Below are 26,506 nucleotides of genomic sequence, written 5' to 3' on the forward strand. Positions count from 1 at the left end.
ACATTACTAATCTTACAGATGTGAGTGATCAGCATGATATAGTTCAGTGGATATGTATCGCGTGAACGCTGCAGTGCAGGGCAATATAGTCAAAAAACGACCTTTTCACCTTTTTCAGATCAACGCCCTCCCCCAAAGCAAAAAAAACAACAACAAAAAACCGAACCAATAAAAAAATCGCATTAGTACGCTCATGAAGTAGGCCTACTCATGCTGAAATATCTTTAAAATTGATCATTTTATTTGCGTGAAATGGTAAAGTGCGATTGTAAATCGTCCCATTGAATCACATTGTGATTTGACGGTTTACCATAGTCTAATACTGAATATTAATACAAGGAGTTTCTTTAATTTAGAAATGGTAAACCGTTGACAAAATTCATAATTTAGGCCGATTTGGTGTCAACTTTTATTTGGAAAGTGTTTTGTTTGAAAGCTTGTTCAAAACTACATCTAATTTTACTATTTTACGTTTTGTTAGCTCTAACAGTATTTACATTTTACTGATTTTAGCAAATGTAAATCGTCTGTCGAGATTTACCATTTTCATAATCACGAGAATGCAATGCGCACCCATATATCACGGAATCCCGTAATTATTTCAACATGACAGCGTGGTGTAATGGACAGTACTTCAGACGGTGAAACGAAAGGCTAGTGGTTCGAGCCCCAACAGTTTCACTTTTTTTTTTTTTTTGTGTGTGACTTATTCAAACCAGTAAACTTTTCTTCTGTATTCATGACAATTGACATTGTGAAACACGAAAATAAGTTTTAAAACCTAATTTATCTATGGCATGATAATTGATTGTTTTTTTTTTATTAAAGACACACATAGATCCGGACATCTTTAAATGTCATGAATATGGGCAATATAGCAATTGTCAGGAGTTCGTGATTACAGTCTTTATTTAACACGCCACGCCGGTAGATGTCGTTGTTAAGCAGTGTTTGAGTTGTTGGTGGTGGTGGGAGGGGGGGGTAATAGACAGTCGATAACCGACAATCAATGATCAATTAATTGTCAATATTCAATTAAATTCTAAAACCTAACACGGAAATGATGATCACAGACTGTCATGTTCAATCGCAGTCGCTAAGGAGGATAGGGGGGGGGTTATATTTGTGTGGTTGAGGGTGGTGGAGGAAAATCGATAATCGATTATCGTGTAACCGCCCCCCTCCCCCACACACCCCCACGTTCGAGTTTCATACGTTTTCATAAGTATTTACTTATAGAGTGCTTGCACATAAGGTCATTAGTTCAAATCATCTCCTCTATAGGCACGCTCCAGAAGATATGCAAATGGATGCAGTACAAAAAGAATTATTTGACCACTATCTAAATAAAAGATTAGTTGTTTTATTTTGTGCCCACATCATAGCCTATCTATTAATAAATAGTCATGGAAATTTTTCACGCGGTACCTATGCATTGAACTATATCATGCTGATCACTCACATCTGTAAGATTAGTATGTATGAAAAGAGCGCTATTGTATTCAATCTATGATTTAGACATTTTCAGGGCACAGGTGATGAGTGCAATCGCTAAAATTAACATCTGATTTTAAACTTTTGGCTGTAACTTTAAAACTACTTGATAGAATTACTCCAAATTTTCAATGAATATTAGTTAATGCATAAGCTATGATGTGAATATAAAATAAAACAACTTATTGTATCAATTTTGACTATATCGCCCTGCACTACAAGCAGGATGCACCCATCACCTGTGTATGTCTACAATCATAGATTGAATACAATAGCGCTCTTTTCAAACATTACTAATCTTACAGATGTGAGTGATCAGCATGATATAGTTCAGTGGATATGTATCGCGTGAACGCTGCAGTGCAGGGCAATATAGTCAAAAACGACCTTTTCACCTTTTTCAGATCAACGCCCTCCCCAAAGCAAAAAAAACAACAACAAAAAACCGAACCAATAAAAAAATCGCATTAGTACGCTCATGAAGTAGGCCTACTCATGCTGAAATATCTTTAAAATTGATCATTTTATTTGCGTGAAATGGTAAAGTGCGATTGTAAATCGTCCCATTGAATCACATAGTGATTTGACGGTTTACCATAGTCTAATACTGAATATTAATACAAGGAGTTTCTTTAATTTAGAAATGGTAAACCGTTGACAAAATTCATAATTTAGGCCGATTTGGTGTCAACTTTTATTTGGAAAGTGTTTTGTTTGAAAGCTTGTTCAAAACTACATCTAATTTTACTATTTTACGTTTTGTTAGCTCTAACAGTATTTACATTTTACTGATTTTAGCAAATGTAAATCGTCTGTCGAGATTTACCATTTTCATAATCACGAGAATGCAATGCGCACCCATATATCACGGAATCCCGTAATTATTTCAACATGACAGCGTGGTGTAATGGACAGTACTTCAGACGGTGAAACGAAAGGCTAGTGGTTCGAGCCCCAACAGTTTCACCTTTTTTTTTCTTTTTTTTTTTTTTGTGTGTGACTTATTCAAACCAGTAAACTTTTCTTCTGTATTCATGACAATTGACATTGTGAAACACGAAAATAAGTTTTAAAACCTAATTTATCTATGGCATGATAATTGATTGTTTTTTTTAAATATTAAAGACACACATAGATCCGGACATCTTTAAATGTCATGAATATGGGCAATATAGCAATTGTCAGGAGTTCGTGATCACAGTCTTTATTTAACACGCCACGCCGGTAGATGTCGTTGTTAAGCAGTGTTTGAGTTGTTGGTGGTGGTGGGGGGGGGGTAATAGACAGTCGATAACCGACAATCAATGATCAATTAATTGTCAATATTCAATTAAATTCTATACCCCGACCCCGGAGTGCTGCTCACAGTCTGTCATGTTCGATCGCCGGCGCTAGGGCTGATTAGGGGGGGTTATATTTGTGTGGTTGAGGGTGGTGGAGGAAAATCGATAATCGATTATCGTGTAACCGCCCCCCTCCCCCCCACACACCCCCACGTTCGAGTTTCATACGTTTTCATAAGTATTTACTTATAGAGTGCTTGCACATAAGGTCATTAGTTCAAATCATCTCCTCTATAGGCACGCTCCAGAAGATATGCAAATGGATGCAGTACAAAAGAATTATTTGACCACTATCTAAATAAAAGATTAGTTGTTTTATTTTGTGCCCACATCATAGCCTATCTATTAATAAATAGTCATGGAAACTTTTCACGCGGTACCTATGCATTGAACTATATCATGCTGATCACTCACATCTGTAAGATTAGTATGTATGAAAAGAGCGCTATTGTATTCAATCTATGATTGTAGACATACACAGGTGATGGGTGCAACCTGCTTGTAGTGCAGGGCGATATAGGCAAAATTGATACAATTAGTTGTTTTATTTTATATCCACATCATAGCTTATGCACTAACTAATATTCATTGAAAATTTGGAGTGATTCTATCAAGTAGTTTTAAAGTTATAGCCAAAAGATTAAAATCAGATGTTAATTTTAGCGATTGCCTCAGACAATCCCCGAAAAATGTCCTTGAAACGCTTTAGGCATCTTGAATGAAATCAAAAGTGTATTTTTAATGTGGATAAAAAATGTTCAATATTTGGAATTAGAAGAAAGCTGGGCCATCAATTAACACTTTTCCCTTCCCCACCCCCATCATTCAATGTTGCGACACTTTGGAGACACGCTGAACACATTTGCACGTTTCAACATTGCACGGGGAGTGGGGGACTTATTTTCCCTAAAGACGCTTTAATGTTTCAAGACATATTTCGGGGATTGTATGAGGCAATCGCTAAAATTAACATCTGATTTTAAACTTTTGGCTGTAACTTTAAAACTACTTGATAGAATTACTCCAAATTTTCAATGAATATTAGTTAATGCATAAGCTATGATGTGAATATAAAATAAAACAACTTATTGTATCAATTTTGACTATATCGCCCTGCACTACAAGCAGGTTGCACCCATCACCTGTGTATGTCTACAATCATAGATTGAATACAATAGCGCTCTTTTCAAACATTACTAATCTTACAGATGTGAGTGATCAGCATGATATAGTTCAGTGGATATGTATCGCGTGAACGCTGCAGTGCAGGGCAATATAGTCAAAAACGACCTTTTCACCTTTTTCAGATCAACGCTCTCCCCAAAGCAAAAAAAACAACAACAAAAAACCGAACCAATAAAAAAATCGCATTAGTACGCTCATGAAGTAGGCCTACTCATGCTGAAATATCTTTAAAATTGATCATTTTATTTGCGTGAAATGGTAAAGTGCGATTGTAAATCGTCCCATTGAATCACATTGTGATTTGACGGTTTACCATAGTCTAATACTGAATATTAATACAAGGAGTTTCTTTAATTTAGAAATGGTAAACCGTTGACAAAATTCATAATTTAGGCCGATTTGGTGTCAACTTTTATTTGGAAAGTGTTTTGTTTGAAAGCTTGTTCAAAACTACATCTAATTTTACTATTTTACGTTTTGTTAGCTCTAACAGTATTTACATTTTACTGATTTTAGCAAATGTAAATCGTCTGTCGAGATTTACCATTTTCATAATCACGAGAATGCAATGCGCACCCATATATCACGGAATCCCGTAATTATTTCAACATGACAGCGTGGTGTAATGGACAGTACTTCAGACGGTGAAACGAAAGGCTAGTGGTTCGAGCCCCAACAGTTTCACTTTTTTTTCTTTTTTTTTTGTGTGTGACTTATTCAAACCAGTAAACTTTTCTTCTATATTCATGACAATTGACATTGTGAAACACGAAAATAAGTTTTAAAACCTAATTTATCTATGGCATGATAATTGATTGTTTTTTTTAATTTTAAAGACACACATAGATCCGGACATCTTTAAATGTCATGAATATGGGCAATATAGCAATTGTCAGGAGTTCGTGATTACAGTCTTTATTTAACACGCCACGCCGGTAGATGTCGTTGTTAAGCAGTGTTTGAGTTGTTGGTGGTGGTGGGAGGGGTAATAGACAGTCGATAACCGACAATCAATGATCAATTAATTGTCAATATTCAATTAAATTCTAAAACCTAACACGGAAATGATGATCACAGACTGTCATGTTCAATCGCAGTCGCTAAGGATGATAAGGGGGGGTTATATTTGTGTGGTTGAGGGTGGTGGAGGAAAATCGATAATCGATTATCGTGTAACCGCCCCCCTCCCCCCACACACCCCCACGTTCGAGTTTCATACGTTTTCATAAGTATTTACTTATAGAGTGCTTGCACATAAGGTCATTAGTTCAAATCATCTCCTCTATAGGCACGCTCCAGAAGATATGCAAATGGATGCAGTACAAAAGAATTATTTGACCACTATCTAAATAAAAGATTAGTTGTTTTATTTTGTGCCCACATCATAGCCTATCTATTAATAAATAGTCATGGAAATTTTTCACGCGGTACCTATGCATTGAACTATATCATGCTGATCACTCACATCTGTAAGATTAGTATGTATGAAAAGAGCGCTATTGTATTCAATCTATGATTGTAGACATACACAGGTGATGGGTGCAACCTGCTTGTAGTGCAGGGCGATATAGGCAAAATTGATACAATTAGTTGTTTTATTTTATATCCACATCATAGCTTATGCACTAACTAATATTCATTGAAAATTTGGAGTGATTCTATCAAGTAGTTTTAAAGTTATAGCCAAAAGATTAAAATCAGATGTTAATTTTAGCGATTGCCTCAGACATGTATGAGGCAATCGCTAAAATTAACATCTGATTTTAAACTTTTGGCTGTAACTTTAAAACTACTTGATAGAATTACTCCAAATTTTCAATGAATATTAGTTAATGCATAAGCTATGATGTGAATATAAAATAAAACAACTTATTGTATCAATTTTGACTATATCGCCCTGCACTACAAGCAGGTTGCACCTATCACCTGTGTATGTCTACAATCATAGATTGAATACAATAGCGCTCTTTTCAAACATTACTAATCTTACAGATGTGAGTGATCAGCATGATATAGTTCAGTGGATATGTATCGCGTGAACGCTGCAGTGCAGGGCAATATAGTCCAAAAACGACCGTTTTCACCTTTTTCAGATCAACGCCCTCCCCAAAGCAAAAACAAAAACAAACAAAAACCGAACCAATAAAAAAATCGCATTAGTACGCTCATGAAGTAGGCCTACTCATGCTGAAATATCTTTAAAATTGATCATTTTATTTGCGTGAAATGGTAAAGTGCGATTGTAAATCGTCCCATTGAATCACATAGTGATTTGACGGTTTACCATAGTCTAATACTGAATATTAATACAAGGAGTTTCTTTAATTTAGAAATGGTAAACCGTTGACAAAATTCATAATTTAGGCCGATTTGGTGTCAACTTTTATTTGGAAAGTGTTTTGTTTGAAAGCTTGTTCAAAACTACATCTAATTTTACTATTTTACGTTTTGTTAGCTCTAACAGTATTTACATTTTACTGATTTTAGCAAATGTAAATCGTCTGTCGAGATTTACCATTTTCATAATCACGAGAATGCAATGCGCACCCATATATCACGGAATCCCGTAATTATTTCAACATGACAGCGTGGTGTAATGGACAGTACTTCAGACGGTGAAACGAAAGGCTAGTGGTTCGAGCCCCAACAGTTTCCTTTTTTTCTTTTTTTTTTTGTGTGTGACTTATTCAAACCAGTAAACTTTTCTTCTGTATTCATGACAATTGACATTGTGAAACACGAAAATAAGTTTTAAAACCCTAATTTATCTATGGCATGATAATTGATTGTTTTTTTAATATTAAAGACACACATAGATCCGGACATCTTTAAATGTCATGAATATGGGCAATATAGCAATTGTCAGGAGTTCGTGATCACAGTCTTTATTTAACACGCCACGCCGGTAGATGTCGTTGTTAAGCAGTGTTTGAGTTGTTGGTGGTGGTGGGAGGGGGGGGGGGGGGAATGGACAGTCGATAACCGACAATCAATGATCAATTAATTGTCAATATTCAATTAAATTCTAAAACCTAACACGGAAATGATGATCAGAGACTGTCATGTTCAATCGCAGTCGCTAAGGATGATAAGGGGGGGGGTTATATTTGTGTGGTTGAGGGTGGTGGAGGAAAATCGATAATCGATTATCGTGTAACCGCCCCCTCCCCCACACACCCCCACGTTCGAGTTTCATACGTTTTCATAAGTATTTACTTATAGAGTGCTTGCACATAAGGTCATTAGTTCAAATCATCTCCTCTATAGGCACGCTCCAGAAGATATGCAAATGGATGCAGTACAAAAGAATTATTTGACCACTATCTAAATAAAAGATTATTGTTTTATTTTGTGCATCATAGCCTATCTATTAATAAATAGTCATGGAAATTTTTCATACCTATGCATTGAACTATATCATGCTGAAACATCTGTAAGATTAGTATGGAAAAAGAGCGCTATTGTATTCAATCTATGATTGTAGACATATGAATGGGTGCAACCTGTTATAGGCATTGATACAATTAGTTGTTTTATTTTATATCCACATCATAGCTTATGCACTAACTAATATTCATTGAAAATTTGGATGATTCTATCAAGTGTTTTAAAGTTATAGCTTTTTAGAATATAGCCACATAGATCCGGACATCTTTAAATGTCATGAATATGGGCAATATAGCAATTGTCAGGAGTTCGTGATCACAGTCTTTATTTAACACGCCACGCCGGTAGATGTCGTTGTTAAGCAGTGTTTGAGTTGTTGGTGGTGGTGGGAGGGGGGGGGTAATAGACAGTCGATAACCGACAATCAATGATCAATTAATTGTCAATATTCAATTAAATTCTAAAACCTAACACGGAAATGATGATCACAGACTCTCATGTTCAATCGCAGTCGCTAAGGATGATAAGGGGGGGGTTATATTTGTGTGGTTGAGGGTGGTGGAGGAAAATCGATAATCGATTATCGTGTAACCGCCCCCCCCCCCTCCCCCCACACACCCCCACGTTCGAGTTTCATACGTTTTCATAAGTATTTACTTATAGAGTGCTTGCACATAAGGTCATTAGTTCAAATCATCTCCTCTATAGGCACGCTCCAGAAGATATGCAAATGGATGCAGTACAAAAGAATTATTTGACCACTATCTAAATAAAAGATTAGTTGTTTTATTTTGTGCCCACATCATAGCCTATCTATTAATAAATAGTCATGGAAATTTTTCACGCGGTACCTATGCATTGAACTATATCATGCTGATCACTCACATCTGTAAGATTAGTATGTATGAAAAGAGCGCTATTGTATTCAATCTATGATTGTAGACATACACAGGTGATGGGTGCAACCTGCTTGTAGTGCAGGGCGATATAGGCAAAATTGATACAATTAGTTGTTTTATTTTATATCCACATCATAGCTTATGCACTAACTAATATTCATTGAAAATTTGGAGTGATTCTATCAAGTAGTTTTAAAGTTATAGCCAAAAGATTAAAATCAGATGTTAATTTTAGCGATTGCCTCAGACAATCCCCGAAAAATGTCCTTGAAACGCTTTAGGCATCTTGAATGAAATCAAAAGTGTATTTTTAATGTGGATAAAAATGTTCAATATTTGGAATTAGAAGAAAGCTGGGCCATCAATTAACACTTTTCGCTTCCACACTCCCCATCATTCAATGTTGCGACACTTTGGAGACACGCTGAACACATTTGCACGTTTCAACATTGCACGGGGAGTGGGGGACTTATTTTCCCTAAAGACGCTTTAATGTTTCAAGACATATTTCGGGGATTGTATGAGGCAATCGCTAAAATTAACATCTGATTTTAAACTTTTGGCTGTAACTTTAAAACTACTTGATAGAATTACTCCAAATTTTCAATGAATATTAGTTAATGCATAAGCTATGATGTGAATATAAAATAAAACAACTTATTGTATCAATTTTGACTATATCGCCCTGCACTACAAGCAGGTTGCACCCATCACCTGTGTATGTCTACAATCATAGATTGAATACAATAGCGCTCTTTTCAAACATTACTAATCTTACAGATGTGAGTGATCAGCATGATATAGTTCAGTGGATATGTATCGCGTGAACGCTGCAGTGCAGGGCAATATAGTCAAAAACGACCTTTTCACCTTTTTCAGATCAACGCCCTCCCCAAAGCAAAAAAACAACAACAAAAAACCGAACCAATAAAAAATCGCATTAGTACGCTCATGAAGTAGGCCTACTCATGCTGAAATATCTTTAAAATTGATCATTTTATTTGCGTGAAATGGTAAAGTGCGATTGTAAATCGTCCCATTGAATCACATAGTGATTTGACGGTTTACCATAGTCTAATACTGAATATTAATACAAGGAGTTTCTTTAATTTAGAAATGGTAAACCGTTGACAAAATTCATAATTTAGGCCGATTTGGTGTCAACTTTTATTTGGAAAGTGTTTTGTTTGAAAGCTTGTTCAAAACTACATCTAATTTTACTATTTTACGTTTTGTTAGCTCTAACAGTATTTACATTTTACTGATTTTAGCAAATGTAAATCGTCTGTCGAGATTTACCATTTTCATAATCACGAGAATGCAATGCGCACCCATATATCACGGAATCCCGTAATTATTTCAACATGACAGCGTGGTGTAATGGACAGTACTTCAGACGGTGAAACGAAAGGCTAGTGGTTCGAGCCCCAACAGTTTCACTTTTTTTTTTGTGTGTGACTTATTCAAACCAGTAAACTTTTCTTCTGTATTCATGACAATTGACATTGTGAAACACGAAAATAAGTTTTAAAACCCTAATTTATCTATGGCATGATAATTGATTGTTTTTTTTTTATTAAAGACACACATAGATCCGGACATCTTTAAATGTCATGAATATGGGCAATATAGCAATTGTCAGGAGTTCGTGATCACAGTCTTTATTTAACACGCCACGCCGGTAGATGTCGTTGTTAAGCAGTGTTTGAGTTGTTGGTGGTGGTGGGGGGGGGGGTAATAGACAGTCGATAACCGACAATCAATGATCAATTAATTGTCAATATTCAATTAAATTCTAAAACCTAACACGGAAATGATGATCACAGACTGTCATGTTCAATCGCAGTCGCTAAGGATGATAAGGGGGGTTATATTTGTGTGGTTGAGGGTGGTGGAGGAAAATCGATAATCGATTATCGTGTAACCGCCCCCCCCCCACACACCCCCACGTTCGAGTTTCATACGTTTTCATAAGTATTTACTTATAGAGTGCTTGCACATAAGGTCATTAGTTCAAATCATCTCCTCTATAGGCACGCTCCAGAAGATATGCAAATGGATGCAGTACAAAAGAATTATTTGACCACTATCTAAATAAAAGATTAGTTGTTTTATTTTGTGCCCACATCATAGCCTATCTATTAATAAATAGTCATGGAAATTTTCACGCGGTACCTATGCATTGAACTATATCATGCTGATCACTCACATCTGTAAGATTAGTATGTATGAAAAGAGCGCTATTGTATTCAATCTATGATTGTAGACATACACAGGTGATGGGTGCAACCTGCTTGTAGTGCAGGGCGATATAGGCAAAATTGATACAATTAGTTGTTTTATTTTATATCCACATCATAGCTTATGCACTAACTAATATTCATTGAAAATTTGGAGTGATTCTATCAAGTAGTTTTAAAGTTATAGCCAAAAGATTAAAATCAGATGTTAATTTTAGCGATTGCCTCAGACAATCCCCGAAAATGTCCTTGAAACGCTTTAGGCATCTTGAATGAAATCAAAAGTGTATTTTTAATGTGGATAAAAATGTTCAATATTTGGAATTAGAAGAAAGCTGGGCCATCAATTAACACTTTCCCCTTCCCCACCCCCCATCATTCAATGTTGCGACACTTTGGAGACACGCTGAACACATTTGCACGTTTCAACATTGCACGGGGGAGTGGGGGACTTATTTTCCCTAAAGACGCTTTAATGTTTCAAGACATATTTCGGGGATTGTATGAGGCAATCGCTAAAATTAACATCTGATTTTAAACTTTTGGCTGTAACTTTAAAACTACTTGATAGAATTACTCCAAATTTTCAATGAATATTAGTTAATGCATAAGCTATGATGTGAATATAAAATAAAACAACTTATTGTATCAATTTTGACTATATCGCCCTGCACTACAAGCAGGTTGCACCCATCACCTGTGTATGTCTACAATCATAGATTGAATACAATAGCGCTCTTTTTCAAACATTACTAATCTTACAGATGTGAGTGATCAGCATGATATAGTTCAGTGGATATGTATCGCGTGAACGCTGCAGTGCAGGGCAATATAGTCAAAAACGACCTTTTCACCTTTTTTCAGATCAACGCCCCCCCAAAGCAAAAAAACAACAACAAAAAACCGAACCAATAAAAAAATCACATTAGTACGCTCATGAAGTAGGCCTACTCATGCTGAAATATCTTTAAAATTGATCATTTTATTTGCGTGAAATGGTAAAGTGCGATTGTAAATCGTCCCATTGAATCACATAGTGATTTGACGGTTTACCATAGTCTAATACTGAATATTAATACAAGGAGTTTCTTTAATTTAGAAATGGTAAACCGTTGACAAAATTCATAATTTAGGCCGATTTGGTGTCAACTTTTATTTGGAAAGTGTTTTGTTTGAAAGCTTGTTCAAAACTACATCTAATTTTACTATTTTACGTTTTGTTAGCTCTAACAGTATTTACATTTTACTGATTTTAGCAAATGTAAATCGTCTGTCGAGATTTACCATTTTCATAATCACGAGAATGCAATGCGCACCCATATATCACGGAATCCCGTAATTATTTCAACATGACAGCGTGGTGTAATGGACAGTACTTCAGACGGTGAAACGAAAGGCTAGTGGTTCGAGCCCCAACAGTTTCACTTTTTTTTTTTTTTTGTGTGACTTATTCAAACCAGTAAACTTTTCTTCTGTATTCATGACAATTGACATTGTGAAACACGAAAATAAGTTTTAAAACCCTAATTTATCTATGGCATGATAATTGATTGTTTTTTTTAATATTAAAGACACACATAGATCCGGACATCTTTAAATGTCATGAATATGGGCAATATAGCAATTGTCAGGAGTTCGTGATCACAGTCTTTATTTAACACGCCACGCCGGTAGATGTCGTTGTTAAGCAGTGTTTGAGTTGTTGGTGGTGGTGGGAGGGGGGTAATAGACAGTCGATAACCGACAATCAATGATCAATTAATTGTCAATATTCAATTAAATTCTAAAACCTAACACGGAAATGATGATCACAGACTGTCATGTTCAATCGCAGTCGCTAAGGAGGATTAGGGGGGGGTTATATTTGTGTGGTTGAGGGTGGTGGAGGAAAATCGATAATCGATTATCGTGTAACCGCCCCCCCCCTCCCCCCACACACCCCCACGTTCGAGTTTCATACGTTTTCATAAGTATTTACTTATAGAGTGCTTGCACATAAGGTCATTAGTTCAAATCATCTCCTCTATAGGCACGCTCCAGAAGATATGCAAATGGATGCAGTACAAAAGAATTATTTGACCACTATCTAAATAAAAGATTAGTTGTTTTATTTTGTGCCCACATCATAGCCTATCTATTAATAAATAGTCATGGAAATTTTTCACGCGTACCTATGCATTGAACTATATCATGCTGATCACTCACATCTGTAAGATTAGTATGTATGAAAAGAGCGCTATTGTATTCAATCTATGATTGTAGACATACACAGGTGATGGGTGCAACCTGCTTGTAGTGCAGGGCGATATAGGCAAAATTGATACAATTAGTTGTTTTATTTTATATCCACATCATAGCTTATGCACTAACTAATATTCATTGAAAATTTGGAGTGATTCTATCAAGTAGTTTTAAAGTTATAGCCAAAAGATTTTAGATATAGCCACATAGATCCGGACATCTTTAAATGTCATGAATATGGGCAATATAGCAATTGTCAGGAGTTCGTGATCACAGTCTTTATTTAACACGCCACGCCGGTAGATGTCGTTGTTAAGCAGTGTTTGAGTTGTTGGTGGTGGTGGGAGGGGGGGGTAATAGACAGTCGATAACCGACAATCAATGATCAATTAATTGTCAATATTCAATTAAATTCTAAAACCTAACACGGAAATGATGATCACAGACTGTCATGTTCAATCGCAGTCGCTAAGGATGATAAGGGGGGGGTTATATTTGTGTGGTTGAGGGTGGTGGAGGAAAATCGATAATCGATTATCGTGTAACCGCCCCCCTCCCCCACACACCCCCACGTTCGAGTTTCATACGTTTTCATAAGTATTTACTTATAGAGTGCTTGCACATAAGGTCATTAGTTCAAATCATCTCCTCTATAGGCACGCTCCAGAAGATATGCAAATGGATGCAGTACAAAAGAATTATTTGACCACTATCTAAATAAAAGATTAGTTGTTTTATTTTGTGCCCACATCATAGCCTATCTATTAATAAATAGTCATGGAAATTTTTCACGCGGTACCTATGCATTGAACTATATCATGCTGATCACTCACATCTGTAAGATTAGTATGTATGAAAAGAGCGCTATTGTATTCAATCTATGATTGTAGACATACACAGGTGATGGGTGCAACCTGCTTGTAGTGCAGGGCGATATAGGCAAAATTGATACAATTAGTTGTTTTATTTTATATCCACATCATAGCTTATGCACTAACTAATATTCATTGAAAATTTGGAGTGATTCTATCAAGTAGTTTTAAAGTTATAGCCAAAAGATTAAAATCAGATGTTAATTTTAGCGATTGCCTCAGACAATCCCCGAAAAATGTCCTTGAAACGCTTTAGGCATCTTGAATGAAATCAAAAGTGTATTTTTAATGTGGATAAAATGTTCAATATTTGGAATTAGAAGAAAGCTGGGCCATCAATTAACACTTTTCCTTCCCCACCCCCCATCATTCAATGTTGCGACACTTTGGAGACACGCTGAACACATTTGCACGTTTCAACATTGCACGGGGAGTGGGGGACTTATTTTCCCTAAAGACGCTTTAATGTTTCAAGACATATTTCGGGGATTGTATGAGGCAATCGCTAAAATTAACATCTGATTTTAAACTTTTGGCTGTAACTTTAAAACTACTTGATAGAATTACTCCAAATTTTCAATGAATATTAGTTAATGCATAAGCTATGATGTGAATATAAAATAAAACAACTTATTGTATCAATTTTGACTATATCGCCCTGCACTACAAGCAGGTTGCACCCATCACCTGTGTATGTCTACAATCATAGATTGAATACAATAGCGCTCTTTTCAAACATTACTAATCTTACAGATGTGAGTGATCAGCATGATATAGTTCAGTGGATATGTATCGCGTGAACGCTGCAGTGCAGGGCAATATAGTCAAAAAACGACCTTTTCACCTTTTTCAGATCAACGCCCTCCCCCAAAGCAAAAAAAACAACAACAAAAAACCGAACCAATAAAAAAATCGCATTAGTACGCTCATGAAGTAGGCCTACTCATGCTGAAATATCTTTAAAATTGATCATTTTATTTGCGTGAAATGGTAAAGTGCGATTGTAAATCGTCCCATTGAATCACATAGTGATTTGACGGTTTACCATAGTCTAATACTGAATATTAATACAAGGAGTTTCTTTAATTTAGAAATGGTAAACCGTTGACAAAATTCATAATTTAGGCCGATTTGGTGTCAACTTTTATTTGGAAAGTGTTTTGTTTGAAAGCTTGTTCAAAACTACATCTAATTTTACTATTTTACGTTTTGTTAGCTCTAACAGTATTTACATTTTACTGATTTTAGCAAATGTAAATCGTCTGTCGAGATTTACCATTTTCATAATCACGAGAATGCAATGCGCACCCATATATCACGGAATCCCGTAATTATTTCAACATGACAGCGTGGTGTAATGGACAGTACTTCAGACGGTGAAACGAAAGGCTAGTGGTTCGAGCCCCAACAGTTTCACTTTTTTTCTTTTTTTTGTGTGTGACTTATTCAAACCAGTAAACTTTTCTTCTGTATTCATGACAATTGACATTGTGAAACACGAAAATAAGTTTTAAAACCCTAATTTATCTATGGCATGATAATTGATTGCTTTTTTTTATATTAAAGACACACATAGATCCGGACATCTTTAAATGTCATGAATATGGGCAATATAGCAATTGTCAGGAGTTCGTGATCACAGTCTTTATTTAACACGCCACGCCGGTAGATGTCGTTGTTAAGCAGTGTTTGAGTTGTTGGTGGTGGTGGAGGGGGGGGTAATAGACAGTCGATAACCGACAATCAATGATCAATTAATTGTCAATATTCAATTAAATTCTAAAACCTAACACGGAAATGATGATCACAGACTGTCATGTTCAATCGCAGTCGCTAAGGATGATAAGGGGGGTTATATTTGTGTGGTTGAGGGTGGTGGAGGAAAATCGATAATCGATTATCGTGTAACCGCCCCCCCTCCCCCACACACCCCCACGTTCGAGTTTCATACGTTTTCATAAGTATTTACTTATAGAGTGCTTGCACATAAGGTCATTAGTTCAAATCATCTCCTCTATAGGCACGCTCCAGAAGATATGCAAATGGATGCAGTACAAAAGAATTATTTGACCACTATCTAAATAAAAGATTAGTTGTTTTATTTTGTGCCCACATCATAGCCTATCTATTAATAAATAGTCATGGAAATTTTTCACGCGGTACCTATGCATTGAACTATATCATGCTGATCACTCACATCTGTAAGATTAGTATGTATGAAAAGAGCGCTATTGTATTCAATCTATGATTGTAGACATACACAGGTGATGGGTGCAACCTGCTTGTAGTGCAGGGCGATATAGGCAAAATTGATACAATTAGTTGTTTTATTTTATATCCACATCATAGCTTATGCACTAACTAATATTCATTGAAAATTTGGAGTGATTCTATCAAGTAGTTTTAAAGTTATAGCCAAAAGATTAAAATCAGATGTTAATTTTAGCGATTGCCTCAGACAATCCCCGAAAAATGTCCTTGAAACGCTTTAGGCATCTTGAATGAAATCAAAAGTGTATTTTTAATGTGGATAAAAATGTTCAATATTTGGAATTAGAAGAAAGCTGGGCCATCAATTAACACTTTTCCTTCCCCACCCCCATCATTCAATGTTGCGACACTTTGGAGACACGCTGAACACATTTGCACGTTTCAACATTGCACGGGGAGTGGGGGACTTATTTTCCCTAAAGACGCTTTAATGTTTCAAGACATATTTCGATTGTATGAGGCAATCGCTAAAATTAACATCTGATTTTAAACTTTTGGCTGTAACTTTAAAACTACTTGATAGAATTACTCCAAATTTTCAATGAATATTAGTTAATGCATAAGCTATGATGTGAATATAAAATAAAACAACTTATTGTATCAATTTTGACTATATCGCCCTGCACTACAAGCAGGTTGCACCCATCACCTGTGTATATGTCTACAATCATAGATTGAATACAATAGCGCTCTTTTCAAACATTACTAATCTTACAGATGTGAGTGATCAGCATGATATAGTTCAGTGGATATGTATCGCGTGAACGCTGCAGTGCAGGGCAATATAGTCAAAAACGACCTTTTCACCTTTTTCAGATCAACGCCCTCCCCCAAAAAAAAAAAACAACAACAAAAAACCGAACCAATAAAAAAATCGCATTAGTACGCTCATGAAGTAGGCCTACTCATGCTGAAATATCTTTAAAATTGATCATTTTATTTGCGTGAAATGGTAAAGTGCGATTGTAAATCGTCCCATTGAATCACATAGTGATTTGACGGTTTACCATAGTCTAATACTGAATATTAATACAAGGAGTTTCTTTAATTTAGAAATGGTAAACCGTTGACAAAATTCATAATTTAGGCCGATTTGGTGTCAACTTTTATTTGGAAAGTGTTTTGTTTGAAAGCTTGTTCAAAACTACATCTAATTTTACTATTTTACGTTTTGTTAGCTCTAACAGTATTTACATTTTACTGATTTTAGCAAATGTAAATCGTCTGTCGAGATTTACCATTTTCATAATCACGAGAATGCAATGCGCACCCATATATCACGGAATCCCGTAATTATTTCAACATGACAGCGTGGTGTAATGGACAGTACTTCAGACGGTGAAACGAAAGGCTAGTGGTTCGAGCCCCAACAGTTTCACTTTTTTTTTTTTTTTTTTGTGTGTGTGACTTATTCAAACCAGTAAACTTTTCTTCTGTATTCATGACAATTGACATTGTGAAACACGAAAATAAGTTTTAAAACCCTAATTTATCTATGGCATGATAATTGATTGGTTTTTTTTAATATTAAAGACACACATAGATCCGGACATCTTTAAATGTCATGAATATGGGCAATATAGCAATTGTCAGGAGTTCGTGATCACAGTCTTTATTTAACACGCCACGCCGGTAGATGTCGTTGTTAAGCAGTGTTTGAGTTGTTGGTGGTGGTGGGAGGGTGGGGGGGGGGTAATAGACAGTCGATAACCGACAATCAATGATCAATTAATTGTCAATATTCAATTAAATTCTAAAACCTAACACGGAAATGATGATCACAGACTGTCATGTTCAATCGCAGTCGCTAAGGATGATAAGGGGGGGGGGGTTATATTTGTGTGGTTGAGGGTGGTGGAGGAAAATCGATAATCGATTATCGTGTAACCGCCCCCCCCCCACACACCCCCACGTTCGAGTTTCATACGTTTTCATAAGTATTTACTTATAGAGTGCTTGCACATAAGGTCATTAGTTCAAATCATCTCCTCTATAGGCACGCTCCAGAAGATATGCAAATGGATGCAGTACAAAAGAATTATTTGACCACTATCTAAATAAAAGATTAGTTGTTTTATTTTGTGCCCACATCATAGCCTATCTATTAATAAATAGTCATGGAAATTTTTCACGCGGTACCTATGCATTGAACTATATCATGCTGATCACTCACATCTGTAAGATTAGTATGTATGAAAAGAGCGCTATTGTATTCAATCTATGATTGTAGACATACACAGGTGATGGGTGCAACCTGCTTGTAGTGCAGGGCGATATAGGCAAAATTGATACAATTAGTTGTTTTATTTTATATCCACATCATAGCTTATGCACTAACTAATATTCATTGAAAATTTGGAGTGATTCTATCAAGTAGTTTTAAAGTTATAGCCAAAAGATTAAAATCAGATGTTAATTTTAGCGATTGCCTCAGACAATCCCCGAAAAATGTCCTTGAAACGCTTTAGGCATCTTGAATGAAATCAAAAGTGTATTTTTAATGTGGATAAAATGTTCAATATTTGGAATTAGAAGAAAGCTGGGCCATCAATTAACACTTTTCCTTCCCCACCCCCCATCATTCAATGTTGCGACACTTTGGAGACACGCTGAACACATTTGCACGTTTCAACATTGCACGGGGGAGTGGGGACTTATTTTCCCTAAAGAAATGTTTCAAGACATATTTCGGGGATTGTATGAGGCAATCGCTAAAATTAACATCTGATTTTAAACTTTTGGCTGTAACTTTAAAACTACTTGATAGAATTACTCCAAATTTTCAATGAATATTAGTTAATGCATAAGCTATGATGTGAATATAAAATAAAACAACTTATTGTATCAATTTTGACTATATCGCCCTGCACTACAAGCAGGTTGCACCCATCACCTGTGTATGTCTACAATCATAGATTGAATACAATAGCGCTCTTTTCAAACATTACTAATCTTACAGATGTGAGTGATCAGCATGATATAGTTCAGTGGATATGTATCGCGTGAACGCTGCAGTGCAGGGCAATATAGTCAAAAACGACCTTTTCACCTTTTTCAGATCAACGCCCTGCCCCAAATCAAAAAAACAAAACAAAAAAAAAAACCGAACCAAAAAAAAAATCGCATTAGTACGCTCATGAAGTAGGCCTACTCATGCTGAAATATCTTTAAAATTGATCATTTTATTTGCGTGAAATGGTAAAGTGCGATTGTAAATCGTCCCATTGAATCACATAGTGATTTGACGGTTTACCATAGTCTAATACTGAATATTAATACAAGGAGTTTCTTTAATTTAGAAATGGTAAACCGTTGACAAAATTCATAATTTAGGCCGATTTGGTGTCAACTTTTATTTGGAAAGTGTTTTGTTTGAAAGCTTGTTCAAAACTACATCTAATTTTACTATTTTACGTTTTGTTAGCTCTAACAGTATTTACATTTTACTGATTTTAGCAAATGTAAATCGTCTGTCGAGATTTACCATTTTCATAATCACGAGAATGCAATGCGCACCCATATATCACGGAATCCCGTAATTATTTCAACATGACAGCGTGGTGTAATGGACAGTACTTCAGACGGTGAAACGAAAGGCTAGTGGTTCGAGCCCCAACAGTTTCACTTTTTTTTTTTTTTTTTTTTTGTGTGACTTATTCAAACCAGTAAACTTTTCTTCTGTATTCATGACAATTGACATTGTGAAACACGAAAATAAGTTTTAAAACCCTAATTTATCTATGGCATGATAATTGATTGTTTTTTTAATATTAAAGACACACATAGATCCGGACATCTTTAAATGTCATGAATATGGGCAATATAGCAATTGTCAGGAGTTCGTGATCACAGTCTTTATTTAACACGCCACGCCGGTAGATGTCGTTGTTAAGCAGTGTTTGAGTTGTTGGTGGTGGTGGGAGGGGGGGGGGGGTAATAGACAGTCGATAACCGACAATCAATGATCAATTAATTGTCAATATTCAATTAAATTCTAAAACCTAACACGGAAATGATGATCACAGACTGTCATGTTCAATCGCAGTCGCTAAGGATGATAAGGGGGGGGGTTATATTTGTGTGGTTGAGGGTGGTGGAGGAAAATCGATAATCGATTATCGTGTAACCGCCCCCCCCCCCACACCCCCACGTTCGAGTTTCATACGTTTTCATAAGTATTTACTTATAGAGTGCTTGCACATAAGGTCATTAGTTCAAATCATCTCCTCTATAGGCACGCTCCAGAAGATATGCAAATGGATGCAGTACAAAAGAATTATTTGACCACTATCTAAATAAAAGATTAGTTGTTTTATTTTGTGCCCACATCATAGCCTATCTATTAATAAATAGTCATGGAAATTTTTCACGCGGTACCTATGCATTGAACTATATCATGCTGATCACTCACATCTGTAAGATTAGTATGTATGAAAAGAGCGCTATTGTATTCAATCTATGATTGTAGACATACACAGGTGATGGGTGCAACCTGCTTGTAGTGCAGGGCGATATAGGCAAAATTGATACAATTAGTTGTTTTATTTTATATCCACATCATAGCTTATGCACTAACTAATATTCATTGAAAATTTGGAGTGATTCTATCAAGTAGTTTTAAAGTTATAGCCAAAAGATTAAAATCAGATGTTAATTTTAGCGATTGCCTCAGACAATCCGAAAATGTCCTTGAAACGCTTTAGGCATCTTGAATGAAATCAAAAGTGTATTTTTAATGTGGATAAAAATGTTCAATATTTGGAATTAGAAGAAAGCTGGGCCATCAATTAACACTTTTCCTTCCCCACCCCCATCATTCAATGTTGCGACACTTTGGAGACACGCTGAACACATTTGCACGTTTCAACATTGCACGGGGAGTGGGGGACTTATTTTCCCTAAAGACGCTTTAATGTTTCAAGACATATTTCGGGGATTGTATGAGGCAATCGCTAAAATTAACATCTGATTTTAAACTTTTGGCTGTAACTTTAAAACTACTTGATAGAATTACTCCAAATTTTCAATGAATATTAGTTAATGCATAAGCTATGATGTGAATATAAAATAAAACAACTTATTGTATCAATTTTGACTATATCGCCCTGCACTACAAGCAGGTTGCACCCATCACCTGTGTATGTCTACAATCATAGATTGAATACAATAGCGCTCTTTTCAAACATTACTAATCTTACAGATGTGAGTGATCAGCATGATATAGTTCAGTGGATATGTATCGCGTGAACGCTGCAGTGCAGGGCAATATAGTCAAAAACGACCTTTTCACCTTTTTTCAGATCAACGCCCTCCCCAAAGCAAAAAAACAACAACAAAAAAACCGAACCAATAAAAAATCGCATTAGTACGCTCATGAAGTAGGCCTACTCATGCTGAAATATCTTTAAAATTGATCATTTTATTTGCGTGAAATGGTAAAGTGCGATTGTAAATCGTCCCATTGAATCACATAGTGATTTGACGGTTTACCATAGTCTAATACTGAATATTAATACAAGGAGTTTCTTTAATTTAGAAATGGTAAACCGTTGACAAAATTCATAATTTAGGCCGATTTGGTGTCAACTTTTATTTGGAAAGTGTTTTGTTTGAAAGCTTGTTCAAAACTACATCTAATTTTACTATTTTACGTTTTGTTAGCTCTAACAGTATTTACATTTTACTGATTTTAGCAAATGTAAATCGTCTGTCGAGATTTACCATTTTCATAATCACGAGAATGCAATGCGCACCCATATATCACGGAATCCCGTAATTATTTCAACATGACAGCGTGGTGTAATGGACAGTACTTCAGACGGTGAAACGAAAGGCTAGTGGTTCGAGCCCCAACAGTTTCACTTTTTTTTTCTTTTTTTTTTTGTGTGTGACTTATTCAAACCAGTAAACTTTTCTTCTGTATTCATGACAATTGACATTGTGAAACACGAAAATAAGTTTTAAAACCCTAATTTATCTATGGCATGATAATTGATTGTTTTTTTTTAATATTAAAGACACACATAGATCCGGACATCTTTAAATGTCATGAATATGGGCAATATAGCAATTGTCAGGAGTTCGTGATCACAGTCTTTATTTAACACGCCACGCCGGTAGATGTCGTTGTTAAGCAGTGTTTGAGTTGTTGGTGGTGGTGGGAGGGGTAATAGACAGTCGATAACCGACAATCAATGATCAATTAATTGTCAATATTCAATTAAATTCTAAAACCTAACACGGAAATGATGATCACAGACTGTCATGTTCAATCGCAGTCGCTAAGGATGATAAGGGGGGGGGGGGGGTGATATTTGTGTGGTTGAGGGTGGTGGAGGAAAATCGATAATCGATTATCGTGTAACCGCCCCCCCCCTCCCCCCACACACCCCCACGTTCGAGTTTCATACGTTTTCATAAGTATTTACTTATAGAGTGCTTGCACATAAGGTCATTAGTTCAAATCATCTCCTCTATAGGCACGCTCCAGAAGATATGCAAATGGATGCAGTACAAAAGAATTATTTGACCACTATCTAAATAAAAGATTAGTTGTTTTATTTTGTGCCCACATCATAGCCTATCTATTAATAAATAGTCATGGAAATTTTTCACGCGGTACCTATGCATTGAACTATATCATGCTGATCACTCACATCTGTAAGATTAGTATGTATGAAAAGAGCGCTATTGTATTCAATCTATGATTGTAGACATACACAGGTGATGGGTGCAACCTGCTTGTAGTGCAGGGCGATATAGGCAAAATTGATACAATTAGTTGTTTTATTTTATATCCACATCATAGCTTATGCACTAACTAATATTCATTGAAAATTTGGAGTGATTCTATCAAGTAGTTTTAAAGTTATAGCCAAAAGATTAAAATCAGATGTTAATTTTAGAATATTATAGCCTCAGACAATCCCGCCGAAAATGTCCTTGAAACGCTTTGAGTTGTTGGTGGTGGTGGGAGGCATCTTGAATGAAATCAAAAGTGTCAATATTTTTCTAATGTGATGATCAAAATGTTCAATAGTTGGAATTAAGAATTTGTGTGGTTGATGGTCAAGGAAAATCGATAATCGATTATCGTGTAACCGCCCCCCTCCCCCACCCCCCATCATTCAATGTTGCGACACTTTGAGACACGCTGAAATCATCTCCTTATAGCACGTTTGCAACATTGCATGGGGACCACTATCTAAATAAAAGAGTAGGGGACTTATTTTCCCACAAAGACGCTTTAATGTTTCAAGACATATTTCACGGGGATTGTATGAGGCAATCGCTAAAATTAACATCTGATTTTAAACTTTTGGCTGTGTAACTTTAAAACTACTTGATAGAATTACTCCAAATTTTTAATGAATATTAGTTAATGCATAAGCTATGATGTGAATATTCAAAATTTGGAGTGATTCTATCAAGTAGTTTTAAACAACTTATTGTATCAATTTTGACTATATCGCCCTGCACTACAAGCAGGTTGCACCCATCACCTGTGTATGTCTACAATCATAGATTGAATACAATAGCGCTCTTTTCAAACATTACTAATCTTACAGATGTGAGTGATCAGCATGATATAGTTCAGTGGATATGTATCGCGTGAACGCTGCAGTGCAGGGCAATATAGTCAAAAACGACCTTTTCACCTTTTTCAGATCAACGCCCTCCCCCCAAAGCAAAAAAAACAACAACAACAAAACCGAACCAATAAAAAAATCACATTAGTACGCTCATGAAGTAGGCCTACTCATGCTGAAATATCTTTAAAATTGATCATTTTATTTGCGTGAAATGGTAAAGTGCGATTGTAAATCGTCCCATTGAATCACATAGTGATTTGACGGTTTACCATAGTCTAATACTGAATATTAATACAAGGAGTTTCTTTAATTTAGAAATGGTAAACCGTTGACAAAATTCATAATTTAGGCCGATTTGGTGTCAACTTTTATTTGGAAAGTGTTTTGTTTGAAAGCTTGTTCAAAACTACATCTAATTTTACTATTTTACGTTTTGTTAGCTCTAACAGTATTTACATTTTACTGATTTTAGCAAATGTAAATCGTCTGTCGAGATTTACCATTTTCATAATCACGAGAATGCAATGCGCACCCATATATCACGGAATCCCGTAATTATTTCAACATGACAGCGTGGTGTAATGGACAGTACTTCAGACGGTGAAACGAAAGGCTAGTGGTTCGAGCCCCAACAGTTTCACTTTTTTTTTTTCTTTTTTTTGTGTGTGACTTATTCAAACCAGTAAACTTTTCTTCTGTATTCATGACAATTGACATTGTGAAACACGAAAATAAGTTTTAAAACCCTAATTTATCTATGGCATGATAATTGATTGGTTTTTAATATTAAAGACACACATAGATCCGGACATCTTTAAATGTCATGAATATGGGCAATATAGCAATTGTCAGGAGTTCGTGATCACAGTCTTTATTTAACACGCCACGCCGGTAGATGTCGTTGTTAAGCAGTGTTTGAGTTGTTGGTGGTGGTGGGGGGGGGTAATAGACAGTCGATAACCGACAATCAATGATCAATTAATTGTCAATATTCAATTAAATTCTAAAACCTAACACGGAAATGATGATCACAGACTGTCATGTTCAATCGCAGTCGCTAAGGATGATAAGGGGGGGTTATATTTGTGTGGTTGAGGGTGGTGGAGGAAAATCGATAATCGATTATCGTGTAACCGCCCCCCCCTCCCCCCACACACCCCCACGTTCGAGTTTCATACGTTTTCATAAGTATTTACTTATAGAGTGCTTGCACATAAGGTCATTAGTTCAAATCATCTCCTCTATAGGCACGCTCCAGAAGATATGCAAATGGATGCAGTACAAAAAGAATTATTTGACCACTATCTAAATAAAAGATTAGTTGTTTTATTTTGTGCCCACATCATAGCCTATCTATTAATAAATAGTCATGGAAATTTTTCACGCGGTACCTATGCATTGAACTATATCATGCTGATCACTCACATCTGTAAGATTAGTATGTATGAAAAGAGCGCTATTGTATTCAATCTATGATTGTAGACATACACAGGTGATGGGTGCAACCTGCTTGTAGTGCAGGGCGATATAGGCAAAATTGATACAATTAGTTGTTTTATTTTATATCCACATCATAGCTTATGCACTAACTAATATTCATTGAAAATTTGGAGTGATTCTATCAAGTAGTTTTAAAGTTATAGCCAAAAGATTTTAGATATAGCCACATAGATCCGGACATCTTTAAATGTCATGAATATGGGCAATATAGCAATTGTCAGGAGTTCGTGATCACAGTCTTTATTTAACACGCCACGCCGGTAGATGTCGTTGTTAAGCAGTGTTTGAGTTGTTGGTGGTGGTGGGGGGGGTAATAGACAGTCGATAACCGACAATCAATGATCAATTAATTGTCAATATTCAATTAAATTCTAAAACCTAACACGGAAATGATGATCACAGACTGTCATGTTCAATCGCAGTCGCTAAGGATGATAAGGGGGGTTATATTTGTGTGGTTGAGGGTGGTGGAGGAAAATCGATAATCGATTATCGTGTAACCGCCCCCCCCCCCCACACACCCCACGTTCGAGTTTCATACGTTTTCATAAGTATTTACTTATAGAGTGCTTGCACATAAGGTCATTAGTTCAAATCATCTCCTCTATAGGCACGCTCCAGAAGATATGCAAATGGATGCAGTACAAAAGAATTATTTGACCACTATCTAAATAAAAGATTAGTTGTTTTATTTTGTGCCCACATCATAGCCTATCTATTAATAAATAGTCATGGAAATTTTTCACGCGGTACCTATGCATTGAACTATATCATGCTGATCACTCACATCTGTAAGATTAGTATGTATGAAAAGAGCGCTATTGTATTCAATCTATTATTGTAGACATACACAGGTGATGGGTGCAACCTGCTTGTAGTGCAGGGCGATATAGGCAAAATTGATACAATTAGTTGTTTTATTTTATATCCACATCATAGCTTATGCACTAACTAATATTCATTGAAAATTTGGAGTGATTCTATCAAGTAGTTTTAAAGTTATAGCCAAAAGATTAAAATCAGATGTTAATTTTAGCGATTGCCTCAGACAATCCCCGAAAAATGTCCTTGAAACGCTTTAGGCATCTTGAATGAAATCAAAAGTGTATTTTTAATGTGGATAAAAATGTTCAATATTTGGAATTAGAAGAAAGCTGGGCCATCAATTAACACTTTTCCTTCCCCACCCCCCATCATTCAATGTTGCGACACTTTGGAGACACGCTGAACACATTTGCACGTTTCAACATTGCACGGGGAGTGGGGGACTTATTTTCCCTAAAGACGCTTTAATGTTTCAAGACATATTTCGGGGATTGTATGAGGCAATCGCTAAAATTAACATCTGATTTTAAACTTTTGGCTGTAACTTTAAAACTACTTGATAGAATTACTCCAAATTTTCAATGAATATTAGTTAATGCATAAGCTATGATGTGAATATAAAATAAAACAACTTATTGTATCAATTTTGACTATATC

This window comes from Amphiura filiformis, chromosome 2 (assembly GCF_039555335.1).
Source record: "Amphiura filiformis chromosome 2, Afil_fr2py, whole genome shotgun sequence".
Taxonomy (NCBI): domain Eukaryota; kingdom Metazoa; phylum Echinodermata; class Ophiuroidea; order Amphilepidida; family Amphiuridae; genus Amphiura; species Amphiura filiformis.